Source organism: Lygodium microphyllum, chromosome 22 (assembly GCF_053477565.2).
Source record: "Lygodium microphyllum isolate KBCC chromosome 22, Lygodium_microphyllum_v1.1.10, whole genome shotgun sequence".
In the NCBI taxonomy this organism is placed as follows: domain Eukaryota; kingdom Viridiplantae; phylum Streptophyta; class Polypodiopsida; order Schizaeales; family Lygodiaceae; genus Lygodium; species Lygodium microphyllum.
Genome location: NC_141156.1, coordinates 78,050,802 through 78,063,201, shown reverse-complemented (window position 1 = coordinate 78,063,201; position 12,400 = coordinate 78,050,802). Strand labels below are relative to the sequence as shown.

At 38.2% G+C, this 12,400-nt stretch overlaps 1 pseudogene; it reads right to left on the bottom strand.

The window, feature by feature from the left end:
* Positions 1-758: 758 nt before the first annotated feature.
* LOC148017318 (ras-related protein RABA1f-like) overlaps positions 759-12,400 on the bottom strand; it is a 165,692-nt pseudogene continuing 154,050 nt past the window's right edge.

Genomic DNA, 12,400 nt, shown 5'->3' with positions numbered 1-12,400 from the left:
CCAGACCGGCCATCTTCAAAGCTGATGTAACACTACTTCCCTTTTTGCATATCACCAAAGCTGATGCAACACTGCTTGGTAAAGAGATCCCTTACCCTACAATACACTGCACACTGCAAATCCTACCACATTGCACACTACAAATCCTTATGAGACTCCCCAGTCGAAGTGAAGTGTTGAATGCACTGTTAAATGAGGAAGAGCTGGTTAACACGGATGCAAGATTTTGTTCAAGCTTCACAAGCATGGACACCGGTGTATCAACAGATGCAAGAATCAAACTTGGAATGTGCAAGATAACCTCCTTGCCACTTTCTGGTGCAACTGATCAGGCTAGTACAAATCATTCTTGTGAGGAGCTCACAATTTCTTTTCAGTCTGTTTCATCACAAGCCCATTGCATTAAAACCACTCTTCCTTCAAGGAGTTTTGAGTTTTCTTTCAGCAAATTCAGCAGTTTCCAAGATAGTGAAGGCCAGAATGCACGACCACAAAAGCAGAAAGTTAATGACATGATTCCAAAATGACAGAGCATTGAAGTATCTCTAAAAAGGTAGGCTAATGAGAATCAGAGTCCCAATTTCATTGTGAATAGTAAATATAAGAATAGCAACAAGCTGAAGAACAATGTTTGGTCCTGTCCCCCACATGCCCCCTGTAGCCAGAGAACATTGTAGCTCACCTAACAAAATAATGTATAGTTGAACATTGCAACCAGTGCTGCTGTGCAATTATTCACTACATACCAGAAACTTGAACTATGTAGCCCTCTTGACATTTCCAGAAAAAGTTGTGGGATAATGTCTTCGTATTGCTTCTGTGAAGTTAAAGCTCTTTCCAATGCTGTAGCAAGCTCCAGAATGTATAACTGGAAAAGCTAAAACCAATCCTCCAGGCATTTCAACCTCAAACATATGCTCGGCCAAGCCAGTGAAGCGTGATACAGAAGCACTGATCCTCCTTTGTAAATTATCAATACACAAGGTAAGGCGTAAAATTTCTTTGCCATATGTCCCACTCCAATAAGAAAACAAAAATGATGGCCAATAATACAGGTGATAAACTTCCTACGTTGAATAGCACCCAACTTTCTTTGTTGCTGTGGCGTCATCACCTTGGACACTAATAGGTTCACCTTGCCTAGGACCAGGAGCAGGATCCTTTCCCACATCAACAGCCTTCTTGCTCACAACCCTATGTAAGTATCAGAGTAAAAGCATTCTCTACATTTGTTGACTCCAAAGCAGATGTTTTCATGAAGTACAAATTCTCTCTTTCTGAGAATGCCTAGCCATCATCTGTGGACATAGCTCTCAGGTGCCGAAGATCTGACTTGTTTACAACAAGAATTACCACTATGTTCGAGTCGGAGTGATCCCTTAGTTCTTCCAGCCACCTCTCAACGTTTTCAAAAGTAACATGCCTTGTAATATCATAAACTAAAAGTGCACCAACTGCACCATGATAATATGCACTTGTAATTGCTCTATACCTTTCCTGGCCAGCCGTGTCCCAAATCTGAGCCTTGAGCACCTTTGAGTCAACATGGATGCTACGAGACAAACCTGGATGTTGCAAGGGCTTGACCAAGTTACCCGATCTCAGATGGAAAATACATAGGAAACTCGACTGTTTCTATCTGGCTCACAACAGAGAAAAGCACCTGTGGTGAGCCTACATCTGCCTTTGTGTGATCAGTATTTGGAAGCCTTCTCAAAACTTCAGTAGGCTGTGTTTTTTTTTTCACTTTCCCAGTTGCCTTTTCAAACATGATATTTGTATTCAGACCCTCTTGGTCGTTTTGAAACAAAGCTGGAAGCCTTTGCCATTTCAATGGATTTCTGCACCTTTGCCCTCCTGTTAAGAAGGCTCTACACACAAGAAGTTTGGAATGTCCCAACTCCTTTGCAGAGGGATCCATCAAAAATTGGGAAGCCTTCTTCAATTTATGAGAATTCCAGATCTCCATCTTATCCTCCATGTTGGCATCAGGATAACTCTGCCACATGCCTTCCATCTCTAAGTAGTGATTCACCATCCGGTTGTGATATTGTCTCACGCGATGATAATGTTATTTCCTCTGTAGGCATCTTAGGACTTCCTGGTACCTCACTGCTTGGGGATGGCAGAGGCCAGCTTTCAGAAGATCATGCAATTCTACCAGAGGGTGCCTTCTTTCCTTTCTGAAGATGCGACTGTAAATCCAGAGGAGCACGATGAAGTTCTAGTTGTTTTGGCAGATGAGAATCAAAATGCTTGTGCTTTGTGTGGCCAACTCCACACCAATGGTGGACTTGGACTCGAGGCTGAACTCATTGCGTGTGAAGCGTGAGAGGAGGTTGGACTTGCCGACATCAGAATCTCCTATTAGCACCACTTTGAACAGATGGCCAAGATGGACTACCTGCACTAACTATGCGCTTGCGCTATCCGAATGGGGAGTATTCAATTGCTCCCGAAGTTGTAGAGGCTTCCCTTTGCAATCATATATAGAATTTTCCCCAACCTCGAGGTGTAGATTCTGTTGGTTTGCTCATGAGAGAGCTAGAGCACTGATAAGAGATATGTGGCCAAGAAACGTCGATTTTCAAAACGCAATACTGCTTTTGGGCTGTAGACAGCAGGCGTAGTAAAGCTTTTTTGCTATGGTCTTCAAGAAAGCTGCCATCCCCCTGTGGTACTCCATCACTGCCCCTTATAGCTCCTGTGTGTCTTCCAAGAAAGATGCCATCTCTATAGTACTTCTTGGCTGCTGGGGTTCTTCAATGTTGTACATGTGCACAGTAGGGTTTCCTGAGACTGAAAAAGGAACTAAATCTAAAGGAAGGAGAGAGAAAGAAAGGACCTAAAAACTAGGCTCTGATAGCAACTGTAATGAAGGAGACCTAGGAGAGAGAAGGTGAGAAGGGAGAGACTACAGAGAGGAGAGAGAAAGAGGAAGAAGATGAGAGAAGAAGAGAGAGAAAGACTAGCAGAAGAGAGAGAAAGACAGGAAAAGAGAGAGAAAGAGGAGGGAAGCCATGAAAGCTAGGAGGAAGGAGAAAAGAGAGACTTGATTATTGATAACTGATGTCCTAATTGGGTCTCTCAACACCTTATATACCCTGTCAGTATAACTGGGTATTCCCATGCTAATCCGTGTCCTACCCATCTATCCCCAGTCTTTTACAGTTCATATGGCTATACTTTCAACACCTCCCCTCAATGCCAGGCGGCATTGGGATACAAAGCATAAGAGAATGCCCCACCTAAACCCAAATTAGGATGCCTTTATAGAACAGGCTTACAAGGATAGTTATAGACAGATAGAATACATGACTCAAAAGAGTCGATCATCTATGGATTGGGAGGCAAAATTGGCCTCCAATTCCTTAGGTACTTCAGGATGGGTAGGACATTTACCTGTAATATGTGGTGCGCAAATCTGATGTTGTATGCATATGTAGCGACGTCGAAAGGTCCCCAAGAACAAAGAACTCTACTTTAAGCTCAAAAATCAAGAGAAGAGACTTGCACAACATGAGGCAAAAAGACCAATTGGGTTCAATCTCCCCCCATGCCTTGTGTGAGCACTCCACAAGGCATGTATTTATAAATGTATTCATCTTAAAGCTCAAAAATAGCCTAATTTTACAAATAAGCATGCTTTAGCTTTTATGTTTGCTTTTGTCCAAATAAAGAATAAAACGATTGGGCTTTCCTAAGAGTCGGGCTATGCCCAAATAGAATGTCCAATAATAAAATATCTAAACCATGATTCCATGCACATACAAAATAATAAATATTTGTCAAGTGCTTCAATAAATAAGTGCGCATAAATAAATATTAGTGCCACGCCTTGAATGATAAGACATGCACCTATCAAAAATGATAATTTTTTCTAGGTAATTTGAATGCGCGCTATCGCCCACTACTTCCCAACGCCACTGCCGCGTGCTCTACACATCAATTAAAGTATTCACAATTGTTTAAAAATAATAAACTTAAATCGACAAAAATGAATACCTAGCAATCTTTGACTACAAAATAAATAAATAGGTTGGAACTCCGTCCTAACCTTAATTTAATACGAGTGCACTCTAAACTCATAAACATCCATTAATTTAAATATGTATTTTGCGGAATCACCCACTATGGAGTCACCCACATGTACATTAAATTAACATGACTCCCAAAAATGACAGCCGTCCCCGTCAACTTCTCACACAAAGAATCCGCCTTGTGTATAAACCCTAACAAATAAATATAATTTTATGGAATCCACTGCAAAACCTCACGAAATCCACTATGGAATATGACTCCTGGCATCATACCCCCAAGGTGGGATAGTAATTTTCCTCAATTGCTATTAGCTCAATGTGGAGCAAGCAGTGAGGGGTAAGCACTTAGATCATGGGCATGCATCCATTCGGCCTCTTCAACAGAATGATTTTTAAACTTAACCAAATATCTAGAGTATCTACAGCCACTTCGAGTAATCATGAAGTCAATGTCTAGAATAGTTTCAGGTTCAAGGATTTCAGTTTCTTCTTCTAACAAAGGAGGGTTTTCATAGACAAGGTGGAAAGGTAATTGGCCTCTAAAAGGTTGTAACAAACTAATATGAAAAGTATTGTGGATTTTCCAATGTTGGGGTGTTTGTAATTTAAATGCATTGTCATTAATTTTGTGAATGATCTTGAAAGGTCCATAAAATCTAGGGGCTAACTTAACAAGAGGGTGTTTCTCAACACTTTGTAATCTTCTCTTTTCAATGCATAACCAAACATAATCATCAATTTTGGAACTCATAGCTTTTCTTTTCTTGTTAGCTTGTTTGTGTATGATTGCTGGGCTTTTGCAATCATGTCTTTGACTTCAGCAAAAATAGAAGCATGCATATTGGCAATATCATCAACAGCTTTAACTTTGTTTGACAATGAGGTAATAGGTATAGGCAATCTAATCCATAAATGATTTCAAAAGGTGCTTTTTGTGTAGCTGTATGTGGTGTGTTATTGTATGCAAAGTAAAGTAAATGCAAGTGTGTATCCCACGTTTGTGGTTTTAAAATTATGTATGCACACAAAAGATCTAAAATTGTAATGTTAGTAGCTTTTGTTTGTCCATTTGTTTTAGGATGAAATGTAGATGAAAAATCAATCATTGTACCTAAATTAGCAAACAAAGTAGTCCAAATTTTTTTGCAGAATCTAGAATCACGGTCAAAAATAATAACTTTTGGCAAACCATGGTTAGTGAAAACAATTTTCAAAAACAATTGTGCAGCTTGAGATGTAGTTAATGTTTTCTTGCATGGAATGAAATATGATTGTTTGCTAAATTGATCTATAATAGTCCAGATCATATCGTGATTAGCTTGGGTGTTAGGCAAACCAGTAATAAAATCCATTGAAATATGTTTCCATGGTCGTTCTAGAATTGGTAAAGGCATTAATAAACCATATTGCTTACCATGGTGTCACTTAACTCTTTGACAAATTAAACATTTAGATACAAAGTTAGAAACATCAGATTCCATTTGTGGCCAGTAAAATTCTTCAACCAATGTATGTAAAGTAGAAATAATACCTCTATGGCCTTGGTATGGGGGACAATGAATTTCATGCAACACAAATGATTGAAATGGAATAGTTACACACAACCTTTTCTCATAAAACATAAATCCATCATAATAAGACAATGAATCAATTGGAATCCAGTTATTTGTAACTAATTTATTCCAATCACCTTGAAAACTGGGGTCTTGATCATAGGTATCTTTCATAAGGATAAGGGAATCAAAATATATCATAGAGATATTATGGATAGTTGGTCTTCTACTCAAGGCATCGACAACAACATTCTCTTTTCTGGGTTGATATTGGATAAGTGGATGGAAACTTTGAATAAAAGTAGCCCATTTAATATAGCGGTCTGAGATTTGTGGTTGACTAAGGAGATGTTTGATACTTTGTTGGTTAGTTTTGATCATGAATTCAGATCCCATTAAATAATATTTCCATTGACATAAAGCTTGTACTACTACTAGCAATTCCTTATCATAGGTAGAATACTTGAGTTCAGATGGTTTAATTTTGCAACTAGAGTAGGCTATGGGATGTGAATCTTACATAAGGATAGCTCCTATTCTAGACTCACTAGCATCAATGACTACTAGGAAGAATGGTCTATTAAAGTCAGGTAGTTGCAATACAGGGGCATGTGTTAAGGCATGTTTCAATAAATCAAAAGAATTTTACTGATTTTCAGACCAATGATATACAATACCTTTCTTTAATAATTTTGTCAAAGGCAATGCGAGCAATGAAATATTTCTCACTTGCAAAAGCTAACAAGACCAAAGAAAGAACGTAATTCATGCACATTTTTAGGTATCGGTCAAGTCAAAATTGCTTCTATCTTTTTAGGATCAACTTTAATATCGTCAGATGAAACAATATGTCCTAAGTATTCAATGTGGGTTTGAAAAAATTCATTCTTTTCAGGATTAGCATATAATTGATTCTCTTTTAATAATTTGAAAACCAAGGATAAATGTTCATAATGCTCGTTTTCATTCTTACTAAAAACCAATATGTCATCAAAGAAAACAATGACACAATGTTGATGCTTCAAAAATATGCAATTCATCATACAACTGAATATGGCTGGTGCATGAGTTAAACCAAATGGCATAACAAGGAATTCATAATGTCCAAATTGAGTCCTAAATGCAGTTTTGAAAATATCATATGTATCCAGTCGTACTTGATGGTATCCAGATTTAAGATCTATCTTGCTAAATATTGTGCCCCCTTGTAGCTTATCCATGAGATTATCTAGCCTAGGGATCGGATATCTATTCTTGACAGTGATCTTATTTGGGGCACGATAATCAATGCACATCCTATAGGCGTTATTTTAATTATTGACTAATAGGACAGGTGCACCAAAAGGAGAACTACTGGGCCTAATGAGTCCTCAGGTTAGCAATTCTTCAACTTGGGTTTGAATTTCTTTTTGTTCTGGTTATGTCAATAGAGTGCTTTACATGGTGGTTGAGAATCTAGAATTAAGTCTATTTTATGATCTTTAAAACGTGTAGGTGGTAAGCCAGGTGGTAAGTCAATAGCAAAACAATCTTTAAATTGTGAAAGAAATTGTGTGTGCCTAGGATGCATCTGATTTTCCTTAGCTTCAATTTCATTCACCCATACTAAATATGATTTGCTACCTTTTCCTAATGCACGTTTAGCCTGTATATGACTAAGCAATGTAAAATTATCAAGGATGTGTGTACCATGCAATGTGATTTGTTTCCCATTAGAATGAATCTCCATTGAATGCGTGGAATAATCTATATCGGGATTATATTTATGATGCCAAGGCATTCCTAAGATAATGTCACTAGATTGCAAAGGCACAGTTAAGAAATTTATGTGCTCAACATAATCGCCAATTTTAATTTCTAAGTCATGAACTTCTTATGTTCCATTGTATCTAGTGCTTAAGAATGCAGCCTTGATGCGATAATGGGTTGAAACAGTATGTAAATTCAATGCTTTGACTAATTTTGCAAAAATAAAATCATGTGTGCTCCCATCATCATGTAAAACAATCTTTTCTCTACCATGCACAAGACATTTCATCGTTAATAAAGAATGAGGATTTGGCATACCTGGTAAAGTATCTGAAGTAGTACCGATATCGTCATCGTCTTCTGTGAAATCGGGCATTTCTTCATGGTCCTCATCTTCAGTCGCTCCCAAGTAGTTGATGTGAACAATTGGCTTTTTGGATTGACAATTCACCGCTAGGTGTCTAGGTTAATGGCACTTGTAGTAGACTATGGGTTTGGATTTGGAAACATTATTGGTAATGGATGGGAGTTTAGAAATGTTGGGATTTGGCTGGAAAGATGGCTTAGGATTTGGATTTGTGCTTGTTGGTAAAGAGGGGGGTCGTGTCCAGGATTTACAGAAAGAAGACAGAACAAAGTGATTTTGATTGAATCTTTGAAAGTTAGAATTGAATTGCTTTGTACCAAAGTTACCGTTAGTTGGGAATTGTTGTGGTCGCTTCTCTTGTCCTCGAATTTTGTCTTCAGCATCATGGGCCTAAGAAATCGCATCCTCGAGAGTCATTGGCTTGAACATGTTCACCTCCTCATAAAAGTGACCAAGCAAACCAAACATAAACTTGTGCTTATGGATCACCTCAGGTACATCTTCGAGCATTCAAAGTTGCAATAAGGCATTCCAGAAATGCTCGGTATACTATGAAATAGGCTCATGATCTCTTTGTTGCAGAAGATTCCATTGTTTGATTGCTTTTTAGTGGAATTGAGGTGGAAGAAAATTCTACAAAAATTTCTTTTGGAAAGCATCCCAAGTAGTAGGACAATCAATACTTTTGCGGACAACAGTCCACCATAGTGATGCTCTGTCCCCTAAATGGTTAGTGCCACACTTGAGTTTGTCTTTTTCGGCATACAGTTCTTCATGGAAATAATCATCAAACTGACTAATAAAAGCGAGAACAATCTTTTCTTCATATAGTCCATTAAAAGTACGAAATTTGAAATTTATTTTACTTATCTTGGCTTCTTTCCGGATAGATTGTGCTTCGAGTGTTGCATAGATCGTACATCATATAACATCTTCTGGTTGCAGTCCATCTTGTTCGACAGTAGATCATTGAAGAGTGGCCAATTGAGCTTGCAAAGTTTGATGTGCTCTTCGTTCCTCTTGAAGCTGCATCATAAATATTAGATTCAGTTTTTGCTCCACTGTTGGTTCCAGTAAAACACCTTCGGTCATAAAATCTTTCATTTTTTGATCGGTCATCCTGCAAAATTTCAAACAACTCACACACTCAAAATCTTGTTAGTAGGATGAGCGTCGTCAAAGTCGGGTTTACAAGGCCTGTTTTTTTTAAATGGCTTTTTTACGATCTTTCTCCTTTTTGCAGGTACGAAAATTGATGAAATCCTTCTTCAACGAATACTTTTCCCGTGTAGACTGTATATAGCACTCTGTTTGCTGGAAATTATCTCTATCACAGCATGAGTGTGAACATGGGCTTGCAAGGAGTTATAAAATTGGTTCGGGCTTGATTTGTAGAAGAACTCCATGTGAATACCCACTAGAGGAAAATTTTAAGATTGACTTTGAAGCTTTAAAAAGCTTAGAGTCTTAAGCTTTATTAAAAAGCTTAAGAAATTTAATGAAACGAATCGAGATGATAGGACATCGTTGATGGATTTAACGCCGTAAAAAACATACTGCCGCCACAGACACTGGATTTTGAGGGATTAAGCTTTATTATAAAGCTTATCAAGCTTTACAATCTTCAATTCACTAATGAAAGTTTTTGCTTTCTGAGAAAAAAAAACGTTTTGATAAAGGAACTTCCCAAGTGGTCCTCTGCTTCCTGAGAGAGGTCCTTCGCGATCCAATAGCACAGTAGGGGGTTCTTCACTGTCAGGAACACGTTCGTATTGATGGATTGTCACGAGAGTGATTGTAGAGCCCGTTTTTTCTAGGAGCTTCACCTTCGTGCGAGATGGTAAGCGATTAGAAGCCCTTGATCTCAACTTTGCTTTGATACCATTGGTGCGCAAATCGGATATTGTATGCATACGTAGCGAGCGTCGGAAGGTTCCCAAGAACAAAAACTCTACTTTAAGCTCAAAAATCAAGAGAATAGACTTGCATGACATGAGGCAAAAAGACCAACTAGGTTCAATCTACCCCCATGCCTTGTGTGAGCGCTCCACAAGGCATGTATTTATAAATTTATTCATCTCAAATTTATTCATCTCAAAGCTCAAAAATAGCCCAATTTTACAAATAAGCATGTTTTATCTTTTGTGTTGCTTTTTTCCAAATAAAGAATAAAGAGGTTGGGTGGCCCAAGAGTTGAGTTGTGCCCAAGTACAATGTCCAATAATGAAATAATTAAACCGTGCACCGATGCGCATACAAAATAATAAATATTTGTTAAGCGCTTCAATAAATAAGTGGGCCTAAATAAATATTAGTGCCATATCTTTAATGATAAGATGCCCGCCCATTAAAAATGATAATTTTTCTAGGTAATTTGAATACACACTATCGCCCAGTGCTTCCCAACGCCACCGTCGCCTACCCTACACATCAATTGAAGCATTCACAATTGTTAGAAAATAATAAAATTAAATCAACAAAAGTGAATACCTAGCAATCTTCAGCTACAAAATAAATAAATAGGTTGGAACTCCATCCTAACCTTAACCTTAATTTAATAAGAGTGCACTCTAAACTCATAAACGTTCATTAATTTAAATATGTATTTTGTGGAATCACCCACTATGGAGTCACCCACGTGCACATTAAATTAACATGACACCCGAAAAGGACAAGCGTTCCCGTCAAATTCTCGCACAAGGAATCCACCTTGTGTATAGCCCCAGTAAATAAATATAGTTTTATAGAATCCACTACAAAACCTCGCGGAATCCATCATGGAATACGCCTCCTGGCATCGATATGTCATGTCTTCTTGCATGTATTACATTTCATCTTTTTTTGGTATTTTTTCCAATAGTTGTTTGAAATATGCCCATTCCTTTTACAAAAAGTACACTTATTGACAATTTTATGCACCAAGGATTGGTCATAAGATGTTGGAGTAGATATCTGATTGGTGCTTTCTTCTTTGTGATTCCTCTTTTCTTCATCCAAATAGGATTGGATGGTACTTGCCAAGGTAGGGTTGGGAACATTAGTAAGGGTTGTTACAAGTGTAGGAAAGACCTTTTTGATTGCTTTTGAAAGAATGGCAATAGCGTCTTCATCATGGAATGGTGCTTGCACTGAAGAAAGTTGTGTCATGAGGCCTTTCATATGAGAAATAAAATTTCCCAAGTCTTCTCCTTCTCTATATTCTAGGCTGAAGAATTCAATCTTAAGGAAAATCTTAGTGTTTTTACTTGTAGCACCATAGAGCTTTTCAAGTTCATCCCATTTTTCCTTGGCTATGGAGAGTTGATCAACATGATGAATCAAGGATTCATTGAAGTGTAACATGATTATTTCTTGAGCACATTGATCATCCTCCACATTAGAAAGATTTGTAGGATCAATAGCTCTAGTCCCTTGAATGAGAGGCCAATAACCTCTCTCCATCATTTTGTACTTAATGAGTACTTGCTAGGGGTAAAATTCTATGTCATCAAATTTAGGAATCTAAGGACAAAGGTTGGCATAGGCTAAGGCCATAGGAAGATCTTACTACTTGCTTAGTGCAAGTAGCAGTGTCTAATCCTTTACAAGGGCCACTAGTGCAAGGATGATAATAATGTAGATTTTACAATTAAAACTTCAAGGTTGAGAATGGTTGAAAATCATACATATGGAGTATTTCAAAATAGGACTTAGGAGGTCCTTGCCTTTGACCCAACCCTTTTTTTGTGCTTGACTGTTGTCCTTGGCTTCAATGAAGTAAGCTTAGACCGCACTTCTGGCTCCTCCTGATAATGTGGCCTATTAGAGGAGTTCTTAATGGAACACGGCTTATCAATCAACTCTATGCTATGGGATAAATCAGAAGAGAGTAAAATAATACTCACTTCTCTAATTTACCAACTACAAACATGTGGAAACATTAGCTGAATGCATCAGTAGTGCTAAGAAGCACTTGTATCAACTTCCATTCTTCTACTCATAATAATGAAGGTCAATCTTTACGAGCTTAGCAAGTGCCCATGGAATAAGAAGAAACTCTACATTTAAGCTCCACATGGCAGTAACAAATCTTGAAAAGGGTTTTTCAGTGATTAGAATCACTGTTGATAATGCCTAGATTGAAAAAAGTGAGAATAGGAAAGCTTGAAGCTTTCTGGCTATGGCTACTAGGAGACCCACAGCTAGGGCTTTGATCACAATAGACTGTAGGAGAGGAATTATGGAAAACCCTCTTAGGTGAAGATGGTCCACCATAGGGGCTGGAATAGCCCTATGATAGCCATGAAGATTGTGCCACCTATAGGTCACGCCATGCTCTGGAACTTCACGCTATCAAAACTGCATCGATTTTTGGGAACTGAGCAATGATGCCCTCCAAGTCACCTAATCTCAGTGTTTAGTGCACCACATTGAAGTGCCCTAAGTTGGGGAGAAGATCTCTAGAAGAAATTAGGAGCTGAGATGCTCTTCTTTGATGTCCCTAGGTTCTCCAACAAGGTGGGTCAAGCTGGCTATGGTGGAAAAGAAGGTAACTGAGAGGGAAAAACTTATTCTTGTGCACTTAGGTGTGTAAAGAGGTTTAGGGAAGCTGAAGGATTAGACATGGATTTGATACCATGTGGAAAATCAGAGTGAAAGCAAAGATTGAAGTTTTCACAAGAGGGAGAGAAGAGTTCACAAATACAAGAACA